This window comes from Oryctolagus cuniculus, chromosome 1 (assembly GCF_964237555.1).
Source record: "Oryctolagus cuniculus chromosome 1, mOryCun1.1, whole genome shotgun sequence".
Lineage (NCBI taxonomy): Eukaryota > Metazoa > Chordata > Mammalia > Lagomorpha > Leporidae > Oryctolagus > Oryctolagus cuniculus.
The window spans coordinates 107997487-108009771 of record NC_091432.1 but is presented as its reverse complement, the minus strand read 5'-3'; the positions used below and the strand labels follow the sequence as shown (position 1 = coordinate 108009771).

The window sequence follows — 12285 nt, the reverse complement described above, 5'->3', positions numbered from 1 at the left end:
AAGTGGCCGGCGCCGTGGCTCACTAGGCTAATCCTCCGCCTTGCGGCGCCGGCACACCGGGTTCTAGTCCCAGTCGGGGCGCCGGATTCTGTCCCGGTTGCCCTTCTTCCAGGCCAGCTCTCTGCTGTGGCCAGGGAGTGCAGTGGAGGATGGCTCAAGTACTTGGGCCCTGCACCTGCATGGGAGACCAGGAGAAGTACCTGGCTCCTGCCATCGGATCAGCGCGGCCACGGCGGCCATTGGAGGGTGAACCAACAGCAAAAGGAAGACCTTTCTCTCTGTCTCTCTCTCTCACTGTCCACTCTGCCTGTCAAAAAATAAAAAATAAAAAAGGAAGAAGTTTCTAGCTGCAATAAAAGGTATTTGGGCTAGATATTTGCAAGATGCTTCTGCTAGGGAGAGTTATGGGTCATAAGAACAAGTCATTGACAGAGATTCTGGAATTCTGTGTGCCACCCTTGATCTGGGGACAATTTTGGGAGATGCCCTCGTTAGAGACAGCCACGTGTCCCTTGAACTTCCACCTTATGCTTCTGAGGCCAAGCCTATGTAGTGGCCATTGACTGATCCATTCATGAAGCAACACCTTGTTGTGTTGGCCCAGAGCTGCACCAGTCTCAGCGGGAGACACCTTTCCCTAGCACAGACACAGGGGATCTCACAAGGGGACTCGTTTCAGAGAAGCGAGCAGCTGAGGGAACCCACAAGGGATGGTGAAGTCGCAGAGACAAGAGACATATCCAGCAGGGAGAACTAGGAAGGGCTGAGCTCGTGAACCCTGGAGCTGTGGAAGACAGGCTGAGTGCCAGAGCCGAAGCCACAGGGACCCTCCCGCCAGACACCTGCAGCTCAAGCAAGGAGGGAGTGGGGGAGAAGCCCCCGCCTCTTTCCGCTGCCATCTGAGCTCTATCTGATGCCCACACTGGCCACACCCAGCAAGGAGCCGTGGCCAAGCGAGCCTGGGAGGTGCAGTACTTGGAGTCTGGCGGCCGCGCGGGTCAGTGAAGGTGGAGAAGGGAGCTGTGAGGGCAAGTGGAGGCTGGGTGGCCACTCTAGCGGAGAAGGCGGACAAGACCCATCCACACAGAGGACGCGGTACAACAGCAATCGCAAGGAGAGCTGCGGAGATCAACAGAGCAGGGTGACAGTTCCGAGCAGGCAGGGCTGGCCTCCGAGCAGGTGACATTGCACAAGGGCCTGAGGGAAGTGAGGGGCCGGCCCAGGAGAGGACCTGGCGGCCTGATTCCAGAGAGGGGACCGGGAGGAAGCCTGGCTCCCCACTGTCCCTCTCCCCCAGGTCCCCGAGGGCAGCCCCAGGAAGCGGTCACAGCCCATCCCCCTGGGCAGCGATGTCCACAAAGCGTGGGGCCACCATGGGTGCGCCTGGGATCCCTGATGCCAAATGCGATCCCGGGCTTGCAGCTGCGCTGGGGAAGGCGGCTCGCCACGCATGCGCAGCCCCCACAGGGCCACGGGCAAAGTCCTGCTGAGTGAGGCGAGGCGGAAGCGCGGTGCTGGGGCTCCCCGCTTACTCAGTGAGAGCCGAGGGTGGGGAGCAAGGCGGCTGTCACCAACTGCCAGGCAGTGACCCAGAAAACGCTTCCCATGCCCGTGGCTTCTCCCCAGGCTTGGCAGAGTGGCAGCTGGTGGGCAGGTGGCGGGAGCCCCCACACATATGCAGCTAGGGTGGCTCCCCGCAGTGGGCTGGGGCTCCTGAATGGGCTGTAAATGGGATTGCGAGACTCACACCCACCTCCTCCAAATCACCCACTGTCTCTCTCTCCTCTCTCTCATGCACACACACACACGCGCGCGCGCGCGCGCGCGCGAGTGCCCTAGAAGCACAAGATTCCGTAAGGACATATAGCAGAAACCCTACACTAATATACAGTGCTTCCAGGAAGGCTTCCTGGAAGAATGGACATTTTAGATGAGACCAGAAGGCGGAAGAGCAGCTAGCCAAGCAAAGAGAGAGTGGGGAAACATTGGTGTGAGCAAGCTTGCCCAGCGTCGGGGACGGAGAGCAGGCCGGAATGACATGGAACTTATAGAGGGATTCTGGAAGAGAAGTAACCAACAGGTGGCAGCAGTGAGGGGTCCCCCGTGTGAGTCCCAGGCTGGGAAGGTGGCATTTCCTCTTCTCATCTCTGAGGGCTTTACAGCTTGCAAAATGCTTCCCTGCTTGTCATCGGTTTCCAGGCCAGAGTGATGATGGACAGCAGGGCTGGGACCGGGAACACGGCTGAGTTCAGAGGCTCCGTGACATTGAGCAGCTTGTTCAAGGGCACACGGCTAAGGGTCAGGACTGCTCTGTTACATTCCTGACTCCTATCTGCTGTTGCTCCCATGGTGACAGGCGTCTCCTCTCCAAGGGCAAACATAACCTCGCAGTGACGGGCACCACCTGTGCTTCCGCAGCCGCCAGACTGCAGGTGGGAACCCGCCGGCATGGAGAGCGGACACCCTGCTGGCAGGTGCGTGTGAGCACACCCAGCCTCCAGGGGCTTGCCCGGCACTGGGCTCTGGGGCTCCTCCACTCAGCCCAGGGCGTCCCAGGGCAGGACCCCAGCCTCGTTCCCAAGGAGGTGTTTTCTCCTAACATGATCAGAGGTTGTGAGTTCTCAAATTTTTAAATCTTGTTTTGTGGTGGTTTTGATGTCTTGGATTTCCCACCTCACCCAATGACCTTTAAATGTTTAACATATTTTATTTATTAGAGAGAGAGAGAGAGAGGAGAAAGAAAGAGAGTGAGCGAGCGCCTATCCACTACTTCACCCCTCAAATGCCTGCAATGGCTGGGCTAAGCTGGGAGCTGGAAACTCAGTTCAGGACTGCCCAGGGGGTGGCAGGAACCTGACCACTGGAGCGGTCACTGCTGCCTCCCAGGGTGTGCATTGGCAGGAAGCTGGAGGCAGGTGTTGGTGCTGGGACACAGGGAGAGACCCTGCAGCAGAGGTGCAGCAGGTGGCAGCAGTGAGGAGGCCGGGTCCACCCAGGCACTGGCATGTGGCACATGGGCATCTCAGCTACCAGGCCAAACACCACCCCAAAGCCTTTGATGCCGCCCTCCGTCTCTTGTGTCTTCTCTCTTGGGTACCTTCCTCCCTGGTTCTGCGGGCTCTGTAATCGGCCCCCAGCTCTCCCTCTTTCTCAGGCCTTGTCTTCCTTGCCTTCCATTCTTTGCGAGGCTGCCACAGCCCCTCTTCCCCAACTGGTGTTTCCCTCTCCATCATTTCCACAGCGACAGTCCTGGAAGGAGGAGCCCCAGGCTGCAGGAGAGCCAGGCTGGAGGCCTCGGATACGCTCCCCACACCCGTGCTTTGGGGAGTCGAGGGGGTGAGCAGTTATCAGGCATTGAAAGCCTTTGAGTGGGAGCGGGGAGAGGAGACCCAGACTCTGAAGGAAAGAGCAGTTACTAGTCACCAGGAGAAGAGAAAGAAAAGGAATTGGTCAGACAGCAGGTGGTCCAAGAAGGCTCGCACAGCCCCAATCAGCCCTGAATTTAATCAGGAGACAGGAATTAGATGCAGGCTAAGAAAGGCAGTGCTGCTGGCCTGGCTTTCCTGCCTTCCCAGCCAAGGGGAGTTAGAGAGGCGAGCCCCCAGGCATGCAGAGTGGACACCTGGGAATGTCAGAACAAGGGGAGGCTGAGGGAGGCAGATGTAGGTAGAGAGAAAGGGGACAGGTGGCTGCCAGCACGCCCTCCGCGGGTGTCAGACTCCTTCTGCAGCCACAGCCCACAGAGCACAGGGTCCCTTGTGGGTGAGCGCTTGTTCTCTCCATGATTTCCCGCTGCCATGGTTGGGTCACAGGCACAAGCATTATTTAAGTGAACCCAACAGTGGTTGAGGGCATCTTCAGGGATCAGGCTCTGGGCAGGTGTCAGGGATCAGTGATGAATAATCATGGTTCCTGCCCTGCCTTCGTTCACAGGGAGAGAGCCACAAAGGCAGGCGGACGAGTGACTCCGCCCACTGCCCATCACACCCAAGATGGCACCTGCCAAGGCCGGGAGACTCCACTCTGCCTGGGGGGCTGGGAGAGCTCCACAGAGCATGGCCTCTCAGCCAGGGCATGGGAAATCCGGGAACGTTAGCCCGGCGGGCAGAGGCCGGGTGACCCTGTGGAAGGAAGCTCAGAATCATCATGCATATGCTGGGTCTGGAGAACTCACGGGGATGTGGGAGCAAGAGGGACAACCGGGGACAGGCTGGACCCCTTGGGCGCTCTGCTGGACAAGCCCAGCCCCCGCTGGCCCAGGTGACTCAGCTGGGCTGCTCAGCGAGGGTGAGGGGCCCAGGAGGGCTTGCTCAGACACGAGAGGGGAGTGGGGTTTTTGAGAGCCTGGCGCCTGGGGAAGCTCTGGTGGCAGGGCCTGCCCTCCTCTGCACGGTTGCTCCCAGTCCTGGAAGAGCGTCCTCCACTCCCCCAGCCACCCACTCCTGCCCACCTGTGACCACTTCACGCAGAGTTCGTTGTTCCTTTGCACCTGCCCCAGCTTCATTCGACAGCAGAAATGCGAGGAGAGGCCTGAGAAGGCCAAGGAAAGATAAAGCAAAATCCCTTTAGAAGAAGTGTCTCTATAAATGAGTACGATTTGCAGAGCAGTCAGCAAGTTCTATGAAGAGTCTGTGGCCTGCAGCATCGGCATCCCATATGGGTGCCAGTTCACGTCCTGGCTGCTGTGCCTCTGATACAACTCCCTGCTAATGGCTTGGGAGGGCAGCAGAGGATGGTCCGAGTCCTTGGGCCCCTGCACTCGCATAGGAGACCTAGAAGAAGCTCCTGGCTCCTGGCTTCAGATCAGCTCAGCTCTGGCCATTGCAGCCACCTGGGGAGTGAGCCAGCACACGCCTTTCTCTCTCGCTGTCTCTCCCTCTTTTTCTTTCTGTAACTCTGCCTTTCAGATAATTAAAATTATTTTTAAGAGTCTGCTTAAAACCTCAAATGGTTCCCCACCAGTTTAAAGGTAAAATGCAAACTCCCTGGTGTCCTGCACAGGCTCCCCACACCGGCTCTGTTTGCTGTCTGTTATTACCCTCCCCAATCCTCTCTGCTTTCACGTCTAGGCCCTGATACCATCAAGCCGCTAGCAGCTCCTGTGTCGTCCTCTGCTGTCAAGACTTGCAGCTCGCTATTTTCTCTGCCTGGAGTTTCCTTCTTCACCTTGCCCACCAGGCTACCATTTCCCATGATTTTCACAGCAAGTAAATCCTAGTCTTGGCCACCCCTCTCTCGCTTGGCTCAGTTAGAAGCAGTTCCCTAGAGCTCTGGGAGTATGTCTCTGCTACAGTTGGAGCCTTCACCAAATGGTGTCATTTGTGTATCACCATGGTAGAAGCTCCCTCTCCCATCTTTGTGTTCTGTGCCTGGGACAGTTCCTGGCATATAATATGTGCTCAATGAAGGCCTAGGGAAAGCATGGATGAGCTATAAAAATTATTCTATCCCTTGACCTAGTAATCTCAATTCTAGGAGTTTATCCTAATGAAATATTACAGAAGAAGGAAAAAGAAATGTGCATGTAAGTATTCATGGCCAGGTTATCTTCATTAGTAGCAAACCAGAAGCAATCTAAATGCCAACAATAGGGGAATTGTTAAATGAGTTACAGACTATTGTACTGCCATTAAAAAGAATAACTAGTGAAACCGCGTAACAATGTAGAAAATGTTTCCCACACAATCTATGGTTTTAAAAAATGTATACACGTTGTACGCTCACTCTGATTATAATTATCTAAAACGAAGAGCAAGGGCTAAAAGAGAATATACAAAAAGAAAATTAGTTGTTGCATTGGGTTTAGTCAACTAAAGTGATTTATTTTCCTGCTCTAAAACTCCTTTTAATGCTATTATGATAATATTTATGTGGAGAAAGGAAATAGCAATTCAGTTCATGAGCCATGCAATCCGGGGCTCTGCCTCTAAGAAGGGTTTTGAGGAAAGTGTTTTCCTTCTGAACAATGGCCTTAAGAAGATGCGGCTAGGCCCCGGATGCCTTGGCTTCTCCCGCTAGGACCCGGCGAACCGTAACGCATTCACACACTCAGAAAGCTTCTGGTGTTTGCAGCCCACAATGGCACAAATATGGGTCCTAACTACTTTAGCTTTTCCCCTCCCAGGCCAAGCAAGAGCCTGATCTTTATGAATTTGCCTCAAGCGCTTGAGGCTGCCACCCTCATCTCCCTGTAATTCCCCTGGGACCTACACCTTATCAGGCGTGTGCTTGCGTGCTCACTGTGTACCAAAGGCTGGCCACGCGTCTGGCTGGGTGACAAGCCAGCCCTGTTTGGTTTTAGAACTGGAAGTCTGGCGTCAGCGCGGCTGGTCACCCTGGTAGCGAGCTTTGCTGTCGTGCACTGGAGTTAAAGTTACAAAGCAGGTGGACAACAAGCTGCTGTCCTCAGGGTGCGCACATCCCAAAAAGCAGGAAATGATCCAAAGAGTCACCGGCAGTTCTAACAGGTTACAAAGGTTGGCACCAGCTGCTATGAATACCAAGAATCAAAGGTGATGCTTTTTGGGCACACATCTGTGTGTGTGTGTGTGTGTGTGTTTGGGGCAATGGATGATCCACAGGGGAGATAGGATTGGAGCTGGACATGGAGAGAAATGTAGACTTTATCCAGGCAGACCAACAAGGCCTCAGGTCTGAGCTCGCCCAGCGTTCTGTGTGTGCTTCCACGGTTGCTTTCTCCGGGGAAAGCACAGTGTTCCCGTGGGATCCAGCACCCTTCTGCACATGACCCAGCAGTTGGCCTTGAATTTCTTTTTTAAAGATTTATTTATTTGCTTGAAAGGCAAAGAGAGAGAGAGAGAGAGAGAGAGAGAGAGAGAATCTTCCATCTACTGGTTCACTCCCCAAATGGTCACAATGGGTGGAGCTGAGCTAGGCTGCAACCCAGAGCCAGGAGCTTCTTCTTGGTCTCCCACATGAGTGCAGAGCCCCAAGGACTTGGGCCATCTTCTACTGCTTTCCCAGACCACAGCAGAGAGCTGGATCAGAAGTGGAGCAGCCAAGACTCGAACCGGTGCCCATATGGGATGCTGACATAGCAGTCAGCGGCTTTACCCACTGCACCACTGCGCCACAGAGCCGGCCCCTCAGTTGGCCTTTTCTGTCATCTGCTCGTGTGTTCTAGTCTTCTTCAAACAGAAAGGGCCCAGTCTTGAGTGCCTGTTCCTGCTCACATTTGCCAGCTACACGTGTGTAACTCGAGAATGAAGTCTGAACGCTGTGCTCCTGGCTTCAGTGTGGCGTTGTGTCCTCTATGCTTTTTCATCCCAAACACCTGCCCCAGGCAGCCCTTTCCGGGCCTGGTCTGCTTGTATGGCTTCCACCATCAAGGAGTGATGGCTCGAGGGGTACGGAGGGTATGGACTGAACTGGGTCCCCCTCTAATCCCTCTGTTGAAGCTGTAAGCTCCAATGCGGCTATATTGCCACATAGGGCCTATCAGGAGGTGGGGAAGATTAAGGCGGGGTCACAGGCTGGGGCCCTAATCCAATAGCACTGGTGACCTTATAAGAAGAGAAAAAGACACTAGATGTCTCTCTTTCTCTCTCTTCAGAGGAAAAGGCATGTGAGGACCGGGGAGAAGGTGGCCTCCTACGAGCCAGCAAGGGAATCTTACCAGGAACAGAATTTGCCGGCGTCATGCTGTTGGACATTTAACCTGCAGAAACTAAGTGCTGGGGCGAGCCCTGGGGCACGGTGGGTGGAGCTGTGCTTCAGACGCCAGCATCCCCTCTGGGTCAAGTCCTGGCTGTTTCAGTTCCTCTCTGGCTTCTTGCTGATGCACCTGCCTGGGAAGGCAACAGGCGACTGTCCAAGTATGTGGGTCCCTGCCACCCATGCAGGAGACCTGGGTGGGGCTCCTGGCTCCCAGCTTCAGCCTGGCCTAGCCCTGGCTGTGGTGGCCATTTGGGGAGTGAGGCAGTGCATGGGTGATCTCTCTCTCTCTCTCTTGTACTCTGTTATGGCAGCCTGAGTAGACTGCGGTACTGATGCTCTGTGGCTGAACTGTAGCACCTAGGAATAGGGACCCACCTTAGGTCCTGCTCTGGGCTCCATGGTGGGGCCAGACATGGAGTCGGTGATCAGTGTAACCCTCCTCACCTATTGAGGGCTGGCCAGGAGACAGCAGATCTTCAGTGCCAGGGGGAGGGAGCTGGGGTCTTCTGTAGGAAAAGCCCAGAAGCATCAAGCCTGCGGGCCCATGAGCCAGAGCCAGCCCTGTTCCCTTTCTCCTTAGAGGCCTTTCCTCCCTGACACAGAAGACATAGATCACGCTGCGGGGCTGTTCCAAACACCTGTTGGAATTGCAGGCCAGAGTCTGGAGACTGCCAGAGTTCTAGAATCATCCCCTGCTCATTGCTAGGCTGTGTGATACTCACAGCCAGGGTTGGGCACAGGGACCTCACACATCTCCCTGCTTTACAGGTGACAAAACTGGGGCCTGGTGGCCAAAGGCCTTGTACAAGGTCACACGTGTGTGAACCAAGAGAGTGGCCCTGCGGTGCGGGTCTATTGCCTCTGCTGCCGGCGATTCTCCCACCCCCTGCCCCAGGAGCTGGGAGCCCCTCCCTGGGGTCTGCGGGGCGCAGGCCGTCTGGGATCAGCTCCTGCAGGAGACCCTGCTTCTGAGTACATTTCCTGGGCTGAGAAGAGTAGCCTGGAGCTATTCATTCGACAATTGCTCCTTTCAGGCCAGATTTGTTTTTTGATTTGTTTTCTGTTTGTCTTTTTCTTCTGGGGAGGGAGGGAGAGGTGGGGGGGAGCCTCGGTTTTTCCTGAGAGCTTTGTATTTATTTCTGCTTCTGTTGTGCGGGGATTTTAAATGACGATGCTTTGATTTTTTCTGCCTCCTTGGGAGACTTGTGCAATTTAAAAAAAAAACATACTGGCTCTGGTGGTACATTTCTGCTCATCTTTGCCTGTTTTGGAAAACCCAGGGCCTCAATGCCGACTCTGTGGCTGTCTGTTTTCCTTCTCCCCATCTTTCATGGGGCATAGGAAAGCCATCGGCTCCATGGGCTTCGCTGAAGCTGAGTGAGGGGAAGAGAGGGAGAAAGCGCCAGGTACCAAGCGTAACTCTATGCATGAGCACCAGCATCCTTGCCGCTCTGCCAGTCTGCGGTGAGTACTTGAGCTTGAACCTGCGACCGTGACCTCACGGCTGTGAGAAGCCATTACACGGTCGGAAGAGAAGGTGGGTGGGCGTGCATTTGATTTTGGTCAAGTGTAGACATTTCCGGGAGCAGACGCTGAATATGATTCCGTGTGTGTGTGCCCTGGCAGGTTGAACAAGGAACCGTAGTTACCCTGTGAGCAAGTAGGCAAACGTGCAGAAAGACATGGGCGGAAACGAGGAGGGCATGGTGCACAGAGCCCAGATAGAGCAGAACCAGACAGAAAACCGGGGGTCAGGTCTCCATCCAGCGCCTGACCATGGTGCAATGTGTTTTTAAGCGTTCTTTGGAACGAGCAGAGATGTGTGCATACCTTTGTGTTTCTGTTCATGTGAGCCTGTGAGCACAGCAGGGTGTGTCTTTGTGTTCCTGTGGGTGCACATTCCTGGGTGTGAGCGGCGCTCTGTGCACACGTGTTTACAGGGGACCAGGAGGAGAGCAGCCTGAGCTGCATGTCCTAACACAGGGGTGCGTTTGCACGGTGCTCCCCTGTGTTTGCATTTGCTGTATTCGCAACCCCAGGGAATTCTAGACAGCAGCAGTGACCACAACAAAGAGGAATGGGAAGCAGAATAAGCCTGCACACATTTCTGGAACCTCAGGAGCGGGCCCCACGCCGGCTTGATTTCAGCAGTTTCTGTTACCATGGCTATTGCTAGAAAGACTCTGCTGCTGGCTTCTCTGTTCATTTTTAAATTCCCAGCCCTGTGGCGCTCCCTTCTGAGTCTCAGTCCCCTTCCCTTGGTGCTTCCTTCCTTCTCAGATGGGAAGAGGAGAGCCAATTCCCTCCCAGGATGGGTGGCTGTGCACCCGCATGTCAACCTCCCTTCCCATCCCCAAATCCACGTGCATCTGGAAATGGCTTGGGACCCTGAGGCCCCCTGGAAAGCCGGAGAGTGAGGCCAGCTGGGTCCCTGCAGGTGTGATCCCCTGGTCCAGCCTAGGACTGTGGTGTGATGAGCCGGTCCAGCCTTGGATTATCCAGCTGCCAGCATCCAGGACGGGGAAGGGGAAGGGGAAGGATGACCCAGAGAGTGGAAGCCAGGAGTTCTGGTTTTATGTGAGCGGAATCTGCTGACCCAGCAGGGGAAGGGTGGGACTGAGGGAAGTGCACCTGGCTACCTGGTCCGGGCCACAGCACCATCTCAGCCCCTCCTTTTGGGCCCTTGCCCATTTTGCAACTGGGTAAAGAAGAGGCTGGGAGGCCTGGGCATTGCCATGAGAGAGCAGGAAGGCCGGGGGTGGGCGTCTCCTACTCACAGGGCTCTGCTTGTTAGCAGTTCTGAAGGCCAGGGTGAGCAGGCCCCAAGTTCCTTTGCACGTTTGCAAGTCAGCTTCAAGAGGTTCTGGCTGGTCTGGCAGTCGCAGTCCCTGGGTACTGGAACACACGGGCAGCATCCCTATGGCCAGCGAGCAGCAGCTCTGGTCCCTTTCTTGGTTTCTCCTCTAGGCAGTCAGCTCACGGAGGGCAGGGCCTGTATCCCTTTGGACTACATCTTGGACAGTGCCTCGCCTCGGGGCCCCGGCTCAAGACAAACCCTGGGCTTGGGGGCGGCCAACCTGACTGCTTCCAAACAGGATGCTGACGTGGCGGGCAACTCCTTACCCCTTCTCAGCATTGCTTCCCTCATCTAAAGAATGAGGAGCTTGGATTGAATTATCTCTGTATTTCCAGCACTGACATTTCATGATTCTATTAACTAATTGAGTTGGATGGACATAGTGGAGAATGTTGAACAACAGGCTAATTTTTCTTTGAACATTAACCAGATCCCTTGGCTGTGTCACCGACAGGTCAGTGGAAAGCAAAATACAAGCTAACTCTACCGTCTCTCCTTTAGTAGGTGAGCAGGTTCACTAAGTCATTCCTGAAATGTGCAATTGTGAACGTGGAGGTGCAGCCCAGGCCTGTTTGGGAGCTGTCTGTAGTTAGGATGTTCCAGTCACCAGCTGGACATTTCGGCTAAGGCGTTCACTACATCCTGTGACACCTAGCCTCTTTATCCCTTATGCCTTGGGGAATAAAAATAGGAACTGTAGACAAATCAGAGTCTGAGAAGCAGGTGCCGACCCCTCCAAAAGATGCAAATGGCAAAGACCTGCCTCCATGGAGGCTAGGGGCATAGGTGCTAGAATTTTCTCTTCAACTCCTGGCCACTGCCTTGATTGTCTCTTCTTTCCTTCCGGTTTTCTTTCCTTCCTTAGGGATTGAATTGCATCACCCTCACAATTTCGCATGTTGATGTCCCAAGCCCTGGTTCCCAGGAGGGTCTGTGAGTATGTAATTAGTTACGGTGAACCAGCATGGGCCAGGCGGGCCTTCCGTGCAGGATGACTGGGCCCTCATACAGAGGGGACATCTGAACGCAGAGGTGCACAGAGGGCGAGCTTCCCGTGCAGGTGCGGGTGAAGGTGGAGTCGGGTGCTATGGCTGCCACCCAGAAGACACTAGGAAACTCGGGGCGGAGCCTGCAAGGCATCTTCCCTCGCAGCCTGCAGAAGGAAGCCACTCTGCCAACAGCTTGGTGTCGGCCTCCCAGCCTCCGGAACCGGGAGACAATGGATTTCTGCTGTTCGCACTGCCCAGGCTGCGCCCTTGTGCTACTGCAGCTGTAGGGAACTCATCTAACAAGAGACATCACTTGCTGGAGACAGCCTCAGCTCTCAGCCAATTCCTCCTGCATACCCTCCCCCACCCGCTCACTCACCCCACCCAGGTGGCCTGGGGGAGGCACTGGAATAGCAGGCAAAGGTCTTCAGGGAGGCTGTCAATCAGGACATCCTTCTCTCAATCCCACCCAAATCCCACTTGCTGCAGCTCCGGCTCCTTCTGTCTCATTTTGCCCTCCATAGGAACACCGACCCATCAGAGCCCCCTTTGTTTCTGGAAGCTTCACAGGGCATCACCTTCCCATGTTGCAGGTAGCTCCCACCCTCTAGTTCAAGGTGAATCTTCCCCCTCTCCGCCCCCACCCTGGTCCCTGCCCAGACTCCCAGTGGGCTGGGCAGGATCTAGGCTCCTCCCTTTGCTCCAGCCCTCTCCCTGCTCCCCCCTGTTTCCTGGACCCCTCAGCTTCAGCCCGCCCTCCCC

General features: G+C 55.2%; 1 long non-coding RNA gene across 1 annotated transcript; it reads left to right on the top strand.

Moving 5' to 3' along the window:
- The first annotated feature begins 8394 nt into the window (after nt 1–8394).
- LOC103349288 (uncharacterized) lies at nt 8395–11848 on the top strand. The gene is made up of 3 exons (XR_517504.2): nt 8395–8445; nt 9019–9141; nt 11400–11848. It is a non-coding gene; the product is annotated as an uncharacterized lncRNA (long non-coding RNA).
- Nucleotides 11849–12285: the final 437 nt, after the last annotated feature.